The sequence below is a fragment of the Pinus tabuliformis genome, chromosome 1_2 (assembly GCF_031772625.1).
Source record: "Pinus tabuliformis cultivar Carrire ecotype Pingquan chromosome 1_2, CPIR1, whole genome shotgun sequence".
Taxonomy (NCBI): Eukaryota; Viridiplantae; Streptophyta; class Pinopsida; order Pinales; family Pinaceae; genus Pinus; species Pinus tabuliformis.
This window is the reverse complement of record NC_142298.1, coordinates 1,166,254,088-1,166,267,451: the sequence shown is the minus strand read 5'-3', so window position 1 is coordinate 1,166,267,451 and position 13,364 is coordinate 1,166,254,088.

Below are 13,364 nucleotides of genomic sequence, written 5' to 3'. Positions count from 1 at the left end.
TGATTGTGAGATTGAAAAATACTGCAAGTTGTTTGTCAATTTCATGTAAGCACAACTGCACAAGAAATATGATATTAGATCTTCCAAGAAAATATCTAGAATGCAAGACCAAAATGAGGAATTCTCTCCCTATAATCCTCCAAAACCACCACAGAAAGAAAACAAGCCTCTAGACCAAGCCCCACCCAAATAGAAAGAGCCTTTAGTTTCCATTGCCCACAAGCCTAAGGTCTCTAATCATAGAAGCCACTTTTACCACCTAGACCTGTATGTGATAAAGAAAAGGTGTCTGTTGTTGTTGACATAGTTTATAGGAGCTCTTTTATTTTTAGGCTTCAAAAGTAGTTGGAGAAGGTCAAAATCTTTGTTCCTTTAACTGAATTGTTGAAAAATCAAAATTACAAAGTTCAGGTGTCTCAGTTAATGTATCCATCCACTATATCTCATCTGCAATATAGCCTGAACCTCCAAGAAGAAAGACCCATGGCTGTATTTGGACCTCATGTTGAGGAGCATAACCCTTCTACTCCCCCTTTCTATGTCACTGTGGTCATTCATGAACTTCTCTTACATAACTGCATGCTTGACTAAGGAGCTTCTCACAATTTGATGTCATTGATTATTATGGAGCAATTGGGGCTACAAATAACAAGACCATGTAAAGAAGGTATTCTTTTGACTCCAAGAGAGTAAAATGTCTAGGGTTTATTAAATACCTGGTGGCCAATTTGGTTCAGATCCCTGCAAAGAGTGTTCTAATGTATATTGTAGTGGTTGATATCCCTACGAGGTTTGGTATGCTCTTGTCAAGATCATGGGGATAGAAAATTGGTATACCATTTGAAATGGATTTAACATATGCTACCATTCCTGGTTTTGGTTGGGAAGAGTGTCTGTTATATAGGGAAGCAAGATTTGTGAAGATAGTCACAAGAACTGACTACTCGAATAATGCCCCTATGTATGGTAAAGACAAATATTTCTCTTATTTTTTGTTAGCGGAACATGATCAAATCATGGATGAGACACAGGTGGAATGTTCTATCTGACTAGACCAACAATTGTTGGAGTGCGACAAGGTATGGAAATTATACTTTGATGGTGCTTATTCCAAGCAAAGAAATGGGGTACGTGTGTTTTTGGTATCCCCACAAGGAAGCTTGAGTTTGAAGCCAGAAATAAATTTTCTAAATATGAAGCTTTGCTACTAGGTATGCAAGCTGCTAGAAATCTCAACATTGGTGCTTAGAAGTGTTTGGAGATTCAGAGCTAGTGGTGAAGTAAATTCGAAGTTAGTGGAAAACCAAACATCTAGTATTGAAGTCCTACTGAAATGAGGTGTGGGATCTGATTGAGAAATTTTTCTTAGATTTTAACATATATTATTTTCCTAGAGATTGAAATCGGATGGTTGATTCCTTATCTGTAGCTACCAATAACATCAAGCCTCCTCTACCCTTGGTCAGATACGAAATTGAAGTCAAATACAGGAATTCAATACTAGACAATGTTAAGTATTGGTAGGTGTTTGAAGATGAGGAACAGATCAAATGCTTCATGGAGGTCATTTGAGAATTCTCAAACTTAGAGATTGAGAAGGAGGAAGAGAAAGTGATAGATGAGCAACAGGACAAGTGGGAAGAAACTGTTGCAGGCACAAGTTTCTACAATTGAAAGGTAATACTATCCCTAGAGGTTTGGTTCCTTTGGAAAGATTGTTAAACTCAAATGATACAACTGCCAGTCCAACTGAGCAAGAATTTGAAGAACAGGTGGAAGACTACAATATTAGTTTAGAACGAGATCCCCATATAATTACATTGTCCAAAGGAATTCCCACAGAATACGAACAAAGGTATCTGGACCATTTTAAGCAGTATATGTATGTGTTTTCTTGGTATTATGATGATTTAAAAACATTTGATACTAATATCATACGACTTAAAATTCCTTTGAAGAATGGGGTGAAACCATACAAACAGATGCTTAGGTAGATTAACCACCAGCTACTTCCATCAATTAAGAAAGAGGTGAGGAATTTTCTCCAAGGTTATCAGATTGGGTGGTAAATATAGTTATTGTTAGGAAGAAGAATGGGGGAATAAGGTTGTGTATCGACTTTAGGAATCTAAACAAGGCCTCACTAAAGAATAATTACCCTATCATTAAAATGGACTACATTCTGCAAAAGGTGGTCGGCTCTACTCGTATGTCTATGATGGATGGTTTTTATGGATACAATCAAGTAGTTTTGAATCCTGAGGATCAAAAGAAGACTGCTTTTACCATGCCTTGGGGGACATTTATGTATGCTAGAATTCCCTTCGGCCTCATTAGTGGGGGAGTCACTTTTCAGAGAGAAATGGATATAGAGTTTGTGGGAGGACAAGATAAGTTTGTGGTAATTTACCTAGATGAAATTACTATTTAAAAAAAAATGGATGAGGAGCATATCAAACATCTACCACTCACATTTTCAGAAATGCATAAGATATGGATTGTGTTTAAATCCTAAGAAGCCTCAGTTTGCTCCAAGTGAGGGAAATCTACTAGGACACATCATGGAAAAATAGGGGGTGAGGATAGATACAAAGAGGATGGAAGCCATCAAAAACATCTCACTACCGAGAAATAAGAGATAAATCTAGACTTTCTTAGGCAGAATCAACTTTTTGAGGAGGTTCGTAGCCAATTATGTTGAAATAATTAAAGAAATTATAGGTATGTTGAAGAAATATAGGGAGGTAAAATGGACTGAAGAAGGTTGGGAGTCATTATCCAGAATCAAAAGGGTCTTTGCATAAGCTCCTATATTAGTCAGCCCTGACTACCTAAAGGCATTTTTCATTTTCTTTTTTTCTTCTCCTCATACAATTGTTGATGTCTTATTGCAAAAAAATAATGAAGGACATGAGAAACCAATGTGCTATGGGATGTTGAGTTAAAGTATAAAATTTTGGAGAAGCAAACCTATGCCTTGGTTAAGGGCCTTAAGACCTTCATAATATGTGCCCTACAATTAGGCATAACAACTTATGTTCCTACAATATGTGAAATACATTCTAGTACAAGGAGACAGTCAGGGAAAAAAAGGTAAATGGATTGCTAAAATCCAAGAATATGAACTAGAGATAAAACCCACAAATTTGATCAAGGGGAAAGGACTAGCTAAAATATTGTTTGAATCAAACTTCCAAGCCTTGGGTATAAATTTGCTGACAGAGGAAGGAGAAAGCTGAAGAAAAGAAGAGTAGAATAAGGTTAAGACTTCACATAGAACATCCAAACAAAGTACCTCGTATCTCACCAATATAAACATATAATCCACTATTTACATTTTTAGAGTTTTCATTCAATTTTGATAAAATTAAATACAAGGATTTGAGGTTACAAGTGCAGAAGTTTGTTATTTCAAATGGCCAACTGTATTGGAAATACCTTGTGTGGATTTTGATTTTATGCATCATTGAAGGAGAGATCGATAAAGTGATGGATGAGTTCCATAATTGTGTGTAGGGGGGTCATTATAATTGGAGAGCTACAACCCTTAAAATTCTCAAAGTAGGTTTCTATTGACCTAAGTTGTTTGGTGAGGTACATGCGTATGTCTAGACCTGTGAGAAGTGCCAAATGTTTGCTGAAAGACAAAAATTAGCACCTTTTCCTTTGATCCCAGTTTTTGTTCAAGAACCTTTCAGAAAATGGGGTTTTGAATTCATTGGAGAAGTACACCCACCCTCCAGTAGTCAGCGCAGGTTGATTCTTATGACCATCGATTACTTAACTAAGTCTGTGGAATGAGTCCCAGCTAAAAATTCAGCTAATGTTGTGGTTAGCAAATTCAAGGAGGATAATATCCTTGCTAGGTTCAGTTGCCCAGGAAATATTATCACTAATAATGATCAAGTTTTTAAATCTACCAAGTTTCTGAGATTATGCCGGAAGTATAACATCATTGTGGGTCACTCCACTAGCTACTATCCACAAGGAAATGGATTGGTTGAATCATCAAATAAAACCTTGGTAAGGATTCTTAAGAAGACAATATTAGAAAATTAGAAAAACTGGGACTCACAATTGAAGTTTTCTTTATGGGAAAATAAAGTTACTACCAAGAGGTCAACTGGGAAATCTCCTTTTGAATTAGTGTATGGGAAAGATGCAATTTTCCCCATACAACTAACAATGCCAGTGGCCAAAATTATACAGGATATGGATGAAGAGCCAAATTATCTAACCAAGAGGATTAATCAGCTAGTAGAACTTCAAGAAACCAGGGGGGAGGTGACTTAAAATCTAATTCAGTATCAGGAAGAGGTGAAGGCCATGTTCGACATAAAATCAAAAGAGAGAACCTTATAGCTAGGGCATTTGATGCTCAGGTGGGATGTTAGGTGAGAAGAAAAGGAAAACATGGAAAATTCTATCCCTTATGGTTTGGACCTTTCAATATTGCTGAGGAAAATAGGAACAATACTTTCTTGCTGGAAAACTTGGATGGTGAAGTGCTTGAGATTCTTGTGAATGGGAAGTTTCTCAAGCTTTACTTCCAACATTAAAGAGGTCCATTTTCACCCACTGTACATACTGGTGAGCCATTGTAGATACCAGTAATTCTTTAAGTCTTTAATGTTTTTGTTTTTTTTTTTGTATACTTGAATAAAATGACTCCATGCCCAATGGATAGAAGGCTACCAGTCTCCAAGTTCTAAACACCTTTCTAGCAAGGCACTGTCCCAGATTGGAGCCAATGTTGTCACCTATTTTCCCTTTTTTGAATTTCATGAAATGATGTCAAATGTTTGCCCTAAAAGGGGAGACAAAGTAAAAAAAGCCAAAAGGAGAACAAATATCTAAGGCCAAAAGCTCTAGGAGAAGGAAAAAACCAAAGCTTAAATTTCAAAGCCAAGAGGAAAGCCCAGATTTAAAGAGGAGTGCTGCAGTTTAGGACCCAATCACATTGGAGCCCGATATCGGGAAGATCAATAGGAAGCCATATCAGAGGAATTAATATTAGATGTTGGTTGCATCAAAACCCTTTTAAATCTATTTTAGAAAGTTTTCGATGAGAGGGGCTTTGATATCAGCTCGAACCTAGTCATAAAGACCTAAATGGACCAAGGGCACTGAGATGGCTAGAGCACCCAAGTGCTAAGGAGGAATACCAAAGGTTTAGAGTATCATATCCCTTTCAAAAAGAGCTACAATGAAGAGGGATTACAATATAGGTGGCCCTTTGCCATGAAGACCTCAAAGGACTAAGGGCGCATACTTGGGCGGAGCCCCATAGTGCTAAGAATGAATATCTGGGGTTGAAAGCATTAGGACCCCTTCATAAAAAGTCTTGATAAAGGGGGATTTCGATACATATTGGCACATGGTCGTGATAGATCCACAAAACCCAGAGCCAAGGGAAGATTTAGAGCCTGAGTGCTATGGGCCATATCAGGGAGGCAAATATCATAACTCTTGTGTAAGTAGATTTCGGAAACATTACAATAAAGAGAACTTTCGATGTAGACTAGTGCATGGCCAAGAAAAAACAAAAGAAACCAGTGCAAAACCAAAGACCTTGAGGACCTTTCTCTCTCCTCAAAATTGGACACATGGTAGAAAGTAGTTGGTCTCGTGAAGTGACAAGGTAAATTAAATCAGCATGATGTGGAGGGAAAAGGACACATGGAAAGCATTTTCAATATTTTGGAGGGTCTAAAAGGACAAATCTGGGTGACACGTGTAACCACCCAAGAGGCGCCACGTGGAAATGAGGACGTCAACATAACACTACTTCAAAGGTATTCATATTGGAGGAAGAGGCCATCAGAACTCTTTTTATTTTCTTTTGCAAAACTTATGATGAGAGGTGCTTCAATATCTACTAGCGCTAGGTCACAAAGAGCTCAAAGGGCCAAGGGTGATGAGCTAGCTAGAGTACCCAAGTGCTAAGGAGGAATAACAGAGGTTGAAAGTGTCAAAACCCTTTCAGAAAGAGTTACAATGAAGAGGGATTTCGATATATGTGGTGCTTGGTCATGACCATCAATAAAACCAAAGGAGAAGCACAAATCAAAAAGAGAGATAAGCCATAGTAGGGGCCCAAAAGGTTTTAGCACCCAACCGTTGAGCTTGAGGTCATGGCACTTGGTCCCATGGGATAGGCAGGAAGATGGCCAATAGAAAAGGAGCTTGAAGGCATCAGAACTTTGTTATTTTAGAAGGCTAATTCAAATAAAGTTACAAGTATGGAAGGATCTAATATCACAACACCTATGCATCGAACCTTTGTTCACAAGAAGTGGTTCCATGGTTGAGGAGCTCAAGCAAGAGGAGATAAGGGTGATCAAAACTCTATGTTATCGTAACGATATTCTATAAGAAGATACGAAATGTATCTGGTTCTGATGGTATAGCCTAGAGTGTAGGAAGGTGGGTGGGTTAGTAGTTATGATTACAAAGAATCGTCAAGGCCACCAAATTTGATCACTTCCAACTCCAAAAAAAGGAGAATTCAAGAAGTTAAGGGGGAAATCGACATGCATATCGGCCAGGTGATTGCGGAAGAAAACCATGGTAGGGGCATGGCCTGATCAAAGACGATCACAAGGAATGGCATGGAGATATTTTTCTATGACCATCATTCAGTTTTCCCAATTTTTGTTATTCTGTAGTTTCTGCATTTTAAATAAAGAATCAAATCTGTCATAATAATTTGGGGTAGAAGAACCTCTACATGTCGATACTTCTAGTCAATCTGACAATTGTGGCATCATCAAGATATTTTGTAATTGTTGTTTCAAGCTTCTCATAATCTTATAAATAGGGGGAAGAAATTCATTCTAAAGGTTCCTAAATTATGCATTCGAGAGGCCATAACTCCTCTTTTGCAAGTTTTTAGCTCTGTTTGTAGATAATGTGGTTCCACTTTTGGTTCAATTTGCCTATTCATGAGGTGCTTAGTATTATAAAAATGTTAACTATGATGGACTGGTGATTGGACTATATTTTCAAATATTAATGAAGCAATTCTATTGATTCCAAAAGGAGTAATGTGTAATAGGTTTTCGCCTATGTATATCATTTCATGTATACTTTTCCCTCCTTTGAAATTGTGTAGTGAAGCTACTAGTTTTACTCTCATTTATGATTGTATATATGTTGCGAAGTAGAAAATAGTATGTATGTAAATGAAAACTTTACTTGTGTTATTTTATAGTCTGCAGTACTTGTGTGAGTAGAGATTTACTAATTCTATTTGGTGACAAAATTTGTCCATGAGTTATATAGCGAGAAACCTTCAATTGTGTTCCACTATTTCTGCGTTTTCATCTCCTCACTCTTCAATATCTCTGTTGGAAATTTTTTCTTAGTATTTTGTGTTTTATCCAACCCCCTACGTCAAATCCTTCCTTTCCTTACTCCTATTGATTTCTACTACAACGACAATATTAAGTTGCAATTTGATGTGTGTCAGCCACCATAATCAAGACATTCCTCCTTGAGATGAGACATATCTACACATATGTATATATATCTGCATGGATGCTTGAGTCGTCAATGAAGGACTATTGAACCAAGCTCTCAATTATCTTACTTCAAATTATGTGACATATGGAGTGGAGTAGAAAACCTCATATCATCCCCAAAAACATTCCTTTAGGATGTCCTAGGCACTGACCCTTTCCTTCAACTTGGGGGTTGTCTCTAGGAGGCTTTTACATCTTCTAAAGCATCTTTCAAAGGAAGATACAAAAAACTATAACACCCCCAAAGATTCCTTCCTAGAGACGGGTGAAAAAATTGTTGCTTAGATGAAAATTCTAAGCACGCCATTGGGCTCCCTGGAAAATTCTTAGAAAAAGTGACTATAAAGTCGACATCATTCTCCCTCTGTCAAAAATAAGCCTCCAAGGGAATATTTTAGATTCAACAAGATTCTCTAAAGAATCCTTGCTGCCGGCTACCTAAATTTATGCTGGGAAGATGGGGAAATGGACGACACCATCATGTTCCCTGTGAAATTCTGGTTCGTTTGAGTATAAATATGACATAACTCTATTAATATGAAAAATCACTCTCCAGGAATTTTCTAGATTCCCCACTACATCAGAGAATATTACTGAAAAGATTCTTTGACTAGAAATTTGTTCCCCTCCTGGGCTAGGTTCCACATTGCCTCCATTTGTCTAATGGTAAAGTTATGGGTTTATATGAATTTCTAGGTAGATGAATTGATGAAAAGCCCATTGGGTCGTTGGTGGAGTTGCTTTGTTTGGAGGGCCAAGGTCCCGTGGTCAAACCCATAGGCCTCCCCTCGTTATAACCGTTTTGGCATTTAAATAATTTTTAGACGCATTTAAATGGTCGGCGATTGTTTAAATCTTAATTCATAATGCATTTTGGGTGGTGTTTTGGTTGGTGTCGTGTATTAATATTGGATGGTGGTTATTAAATTTGGGATGGGGCTGCTAGTGGAGTGGGACGACCACAGGATCTTGTGGGTTTGATCCCTGTTGTCCCCTTGTTGGTTATGGTAATGACCTTGGGCAATATCATTGTGATGTGGTGGTGGAGTTCGACCACCCGCCACCCTATATAATATATATATGGTAGTTGTTGGGTGGGGGTGGCATGGGTGGAAGTCTGACACCCCTTTTTTAATATTTTTCTTTTATTTATATAGCACAACTAGCGAAAATTTTCCATCCGATTTTTAAATGTCACTGGAAAAACTAAAGAAGTGAAAAATTCACCCATTTTGGTAGCCAAAAAATTCCAAATTGTTGCCTTGTTAGTGGTTGGCACTTGGCCCAGTTTGACCAAAACTTTGACCGTAAATATGTTGAACATACGAACCTGGATTTGAGTGTCGTTCACACTGTTGGAGTCAAACTGATGAGCACTACGATTTGGCCTTGGTTTCACTCCAATCTGATGACTTTTATTTTTGATATTTTCCAAGGCCACTTCTATTTCTGGATGTTTCTAGAGCCACCTAGATCACTTCATATATGTGGAAAATCATGTTACATGGATTCAATAGGATTTTTATTGATATGTTGTTGCTACATTGCTTGGTGATGCTGGTGAGCTCCAGTATTGTAGCAATAATGCTACAACTCCTGGGGCTTCCTGTCTCTTAATTTTATCAACCCGGTAGTTCGTACAAACTTGGAAGCGACGGTGCTATATGCACAAGTACTAGCTCTTGTCGCAGCTGTCACTTGGTCAGCTGGCACAAGTCCGCTAGGGCTCAAGCCAACTTCTATAGGCTCTCAGAAGAAGCTTGCTAATTGATGGACGAAAGCTATTCTCAAAGGAAAGCTACTCTACTTGACAAACTGAACTGAAAGCAAATCAAAGCATGTAAACCTAGGAAACCCTAATTTAACTAGTCTAACCTCTATAATGCAAAGAATGTGAATGAAACTTCTACCAATGCTGCTGTTACCTCTAATAAGTGAAAATGCATGGATCTAAGCTGCTTGCATCATAAAAGACATGTTTTTGTGTTTTTCCTTTAAGTGTGTGGAATGATTGTGATTTTGTGCTAACTAGGGTTTGGTTGTGTAGATGGGATGGAGAAGGAAGGAAAGCGTGGGAAAGGTTGGGGAGGCTCGAAGAGGTCCCTCGGGATCCTTAGCATCCATCCACAGAGGTCCCTCACGTTCAGAAGCTCAGCAACCGAGTGAGTGGCCTCCTACAGGAAGTCTGCAGGGGATCCTACAGGATACTCTGGTTTCTACAGGATGTCTACAAACTGCTACAGGATGACCTACCGTGAGTGTTTGGAGTGATGGAGGAGTGATGGAATGGTAGGGGGAGATGTGCAAGGTAGGAATAAGGCTGGTGATGGCTTTAGAAGTGGAGGAATAGGATAGGGAGTGAATGTAGGGAGTAGGTTGGAAGATAGAGGGCTTGGTCAACGAAAGGGCTAGAGAATCGAAGTACGTGAGGAGTGAAAGACTTTGGGAGATAACAGAGCAGAGCAGAGGTCAAAGATGTGTTTTCAGGTGTGATCAAGGTGGAGGACGAAGTAATCGAACGAGAGAAAGCAGTGTAAATGAAACAAATGCTTGTGACTGTCACCAAACCGAAAATGCATTAACCTAGACTACCTGTGCTTATAAATTCAATGAACAGCAATCCAAAACGCGAAGGAGAATGTGCATGAAGCTATGGTAAAGGAGTGTGGTGCAGGTGTGAATCATGTGGAAGCATCTAACATAACCGTGACTGTGTTGCAGCAATCATCAAGTAAAGAAATGCGTATTTTTGGTGGTTAGTTATGGACTGCACCCCAATCCCAAAGGAGATGGCAGTGAGCCTTAACAACCTTTTTGCTGGAGCTCCAATGGATTATATCTATCCTCTGCTAACCTAAGCAACTGTAAACAAATTCACCATAAGCAAATCCTATCTAAATTCATGAAAACAACTAAATTAACAACTTGTAATTCAAATTGCATGTGCAAGGAAAACTCAAAGTGCTGAAACGAAATGGAACCAACACTACAGCAGAGGGGATATATGGCTCTCAGGTTGGGCCCTAACCTGAGAGCTATAGTCTCCTTAAGAAAACTCAGAACTAGATCAAAATCTTCCTTCTTTATTCATAATCTGATGTTATGCCAAAACTGGCTTACAACAAGAACTAACACCGAGCTGAAGCTCGTACACAAAATTACAAGCGTAATACCCAAAAGTCAAAAAGCTTCTAGTCAAGGCTATGGCCTTAGTATTTATGCAAAACCATCATCCAACAAGTTTCCTTGATTTTAGGCACTCGGCTGTCCAATTGAAGTTTAACTGGTGATCTTGTAGAACAGTTATGACTGCCGTTCCTGTAGAACAGTTGGCTGCCTTTATGCTCAGTGCTCTATGCTCGGTGTTCTATGCTCGGTGGGGAGATTGATTTGAGCTCGGAGCTATGGTGGGAATCACGAGGAAGGTCCCCAAGACTGTGGACATTCTCTCCTAAAAACCAGCAGTGCCACCTCATTGTCTCCTTGTCTCCTTTTTCGTGTCTTTTTCTCCCTTTAAATGCAAAAAACCTGAAAGCATCATGCATTAGTCACGTAGATAATATGTCTACCCTTCTTCCTACAAACAACACAAACAAACTAAGAAATGCATACATAAGCAATAAAAATGAATGGTTTGAGCAAGTAGAATAGGCCAAAATGAGCCCAAATTGTACCAAAATTGGGGCTCATCATCACCCCCCAGCTGAACCATTTGCTCATCCTTGAGCAACCTTGCTCCTGCTCCTTGTCCTTGGCCGAGGACTCGGGACCGGAATAGGCTCTTTCTTTTCTGCTTTTGATGGCCCTGCCTTCTCTGCCCCTGGTGGTGATGAGGGTGGAACTTCTTCCCTCTTTCCTGATTCTTTGAGCCGGGCTTCGGAAGGCGATTGGCCTATCTTTCGGGTCCAGGAGGTGACCTTCGGGCTTCCTTTCTCGGGGGTGGCCGGTGTCTTAGAGGGAGTTTTCTCACTGGGTGAGGTAAGAACACTCCCTAAAGTGGTTTGGCTGCTGGGAGGAGGCTGCGACTTATCTATTTTCATCCTCTGACTTCTCCTGGTTTCGGAAGGTAGAGGGATCTCCCTCTCCCTCTTTTCTTTTGGCTTTGCAGGAGTGCTAAGGGCGGCAAGCTCAGCTGCCGCCTCCTTCTCGAGAACATCAGCCTTTTCTCTCTTGCTTTTTGTTTTCCCGGTGCTCCTTGTGGAAGGCCCTTCCCTTTCTATTTTCGGGCTTCCTGTAGAAGACCCTACTTTGTCCACTTTCGGCCCTCCTGTAGAAGACCCTTTCCTTTCGAGCTGTGGGCTTCCTGTAGAAGACCCGGTTTTGACCACTGCCGGGCTTCCTGTAGAAGGCCCCTTCTCTGTTTTTGGGCTTCCTGTAGAAGCCTTTGTCTGCTTTCCTGTAGGCATTTTTCTGGGGCTTCTTGTAGAAGCCTGCGTTTGTTTTCCTGTAGGTGTTGTTCTGGGGCTTCCTGTAGAAGCCTGCTGTTGTTTTCCTGTAGGGACTGCTTCTGGGCTTCCTGTAGAAGCCTGCTTTTGTTTTCCTGCAGATGCAACTGTCACCACCTTTTCTTGCTTGACGGCATGGATTTTGCTTTTGGTTTTGGCTGCAGGAGATGACGAGGTGCTTGGGCTGATGGGGACCACCTCAGTTTTGACCGTCCTACTTTTCAACCTCTTTTCTCTTGCCGAAAGGATGGGGGTGTCCTCTTTTGCTCTGTCATCCTTTCCCTCCTCCTTCTCCTTTCGTTCTTTCTTCTGTTTTGGAGTCGAGATCTTTTGGCTTTTCCCTTTCTTACTCTTGGCTACTGGCTCTTCTTCCCCACCGCTAGAGGACCCCGTTTCTTCAAGCAACATCTTTATGTCCCTGTCTCTTGTTAAATTCCTAAATGATTCCCATGCGAGGGGGACCTTATATGAGTGGAGAGCATCCTCCACCAAAAGCTTGATTAACCCATGGTGGGCTATCTGATCCGGAATGCCGTCCTTAAGCTTTGTAGCGCACTCCATCAAGGACTGTAGTAAAAAGTAAGGAATGTTCAGTCTCTGTTCTGCGGGAAGATCAATCCGGTGTCTTAGCTCACTGAGCAGCCGGAAGTGATATGCATACACGATGCTATAACGACCCTCACAGGTGATATATTTCATGACTTGCAAACTGACTTCGTTCCAGGGTGGCAACAGGCTTGTCCTTCTCACCCCATTTTTGTCCTCTGTGAATGATTCTTTGGGTGGGAAGAACTCTTTCTTGGCTTGTTGGCTTAGCTTGCGTTCTTCTTTATCCCACGGGAGACCCATAGGAAGCTCAGTGATTCTGTTGATAGACTCCGGAGTGATCGTGAGGCTTAAGCCTCTGAATTTGACTGTGGCCAGCACCTTGGATTTTGGCCTCAGGGCCTGCAAGAATTCCTCGGCCACTTCCTCATCGTACCCTTGCAACTTATCACAAAAAGACATCCACTGTGCTCGTGTAAAAAAGCTCTACCACTGCCTGATTTCTCCTCAGTTTCTCTGAATCTGTGGGTTCTCGCCTGATAAATCCACCCGGCATGATGGCACAAATTTTTTTAACCAGAGGTGGTGATGGTGGAAGAGAGTTTGGTTTCGGTGACAGAGTGCAGAACAATGCGTATAATCCACAGAAATTTTACAATACAGTCTACTACTCAACAATCCTGTAGAATTTGCAGTATAGGCACACAGATAGCAATCTTCTCACTTTCTCTATACCCAGACAGTGACTGACAATTCTACCACCTTAAATGACCATTTTGCATGAGAAGTCCAGGGTTACCTCGTCATTCGGCCACCTTTTTTCGTGAGCACCCGCGTTCCTGTAGAAGAC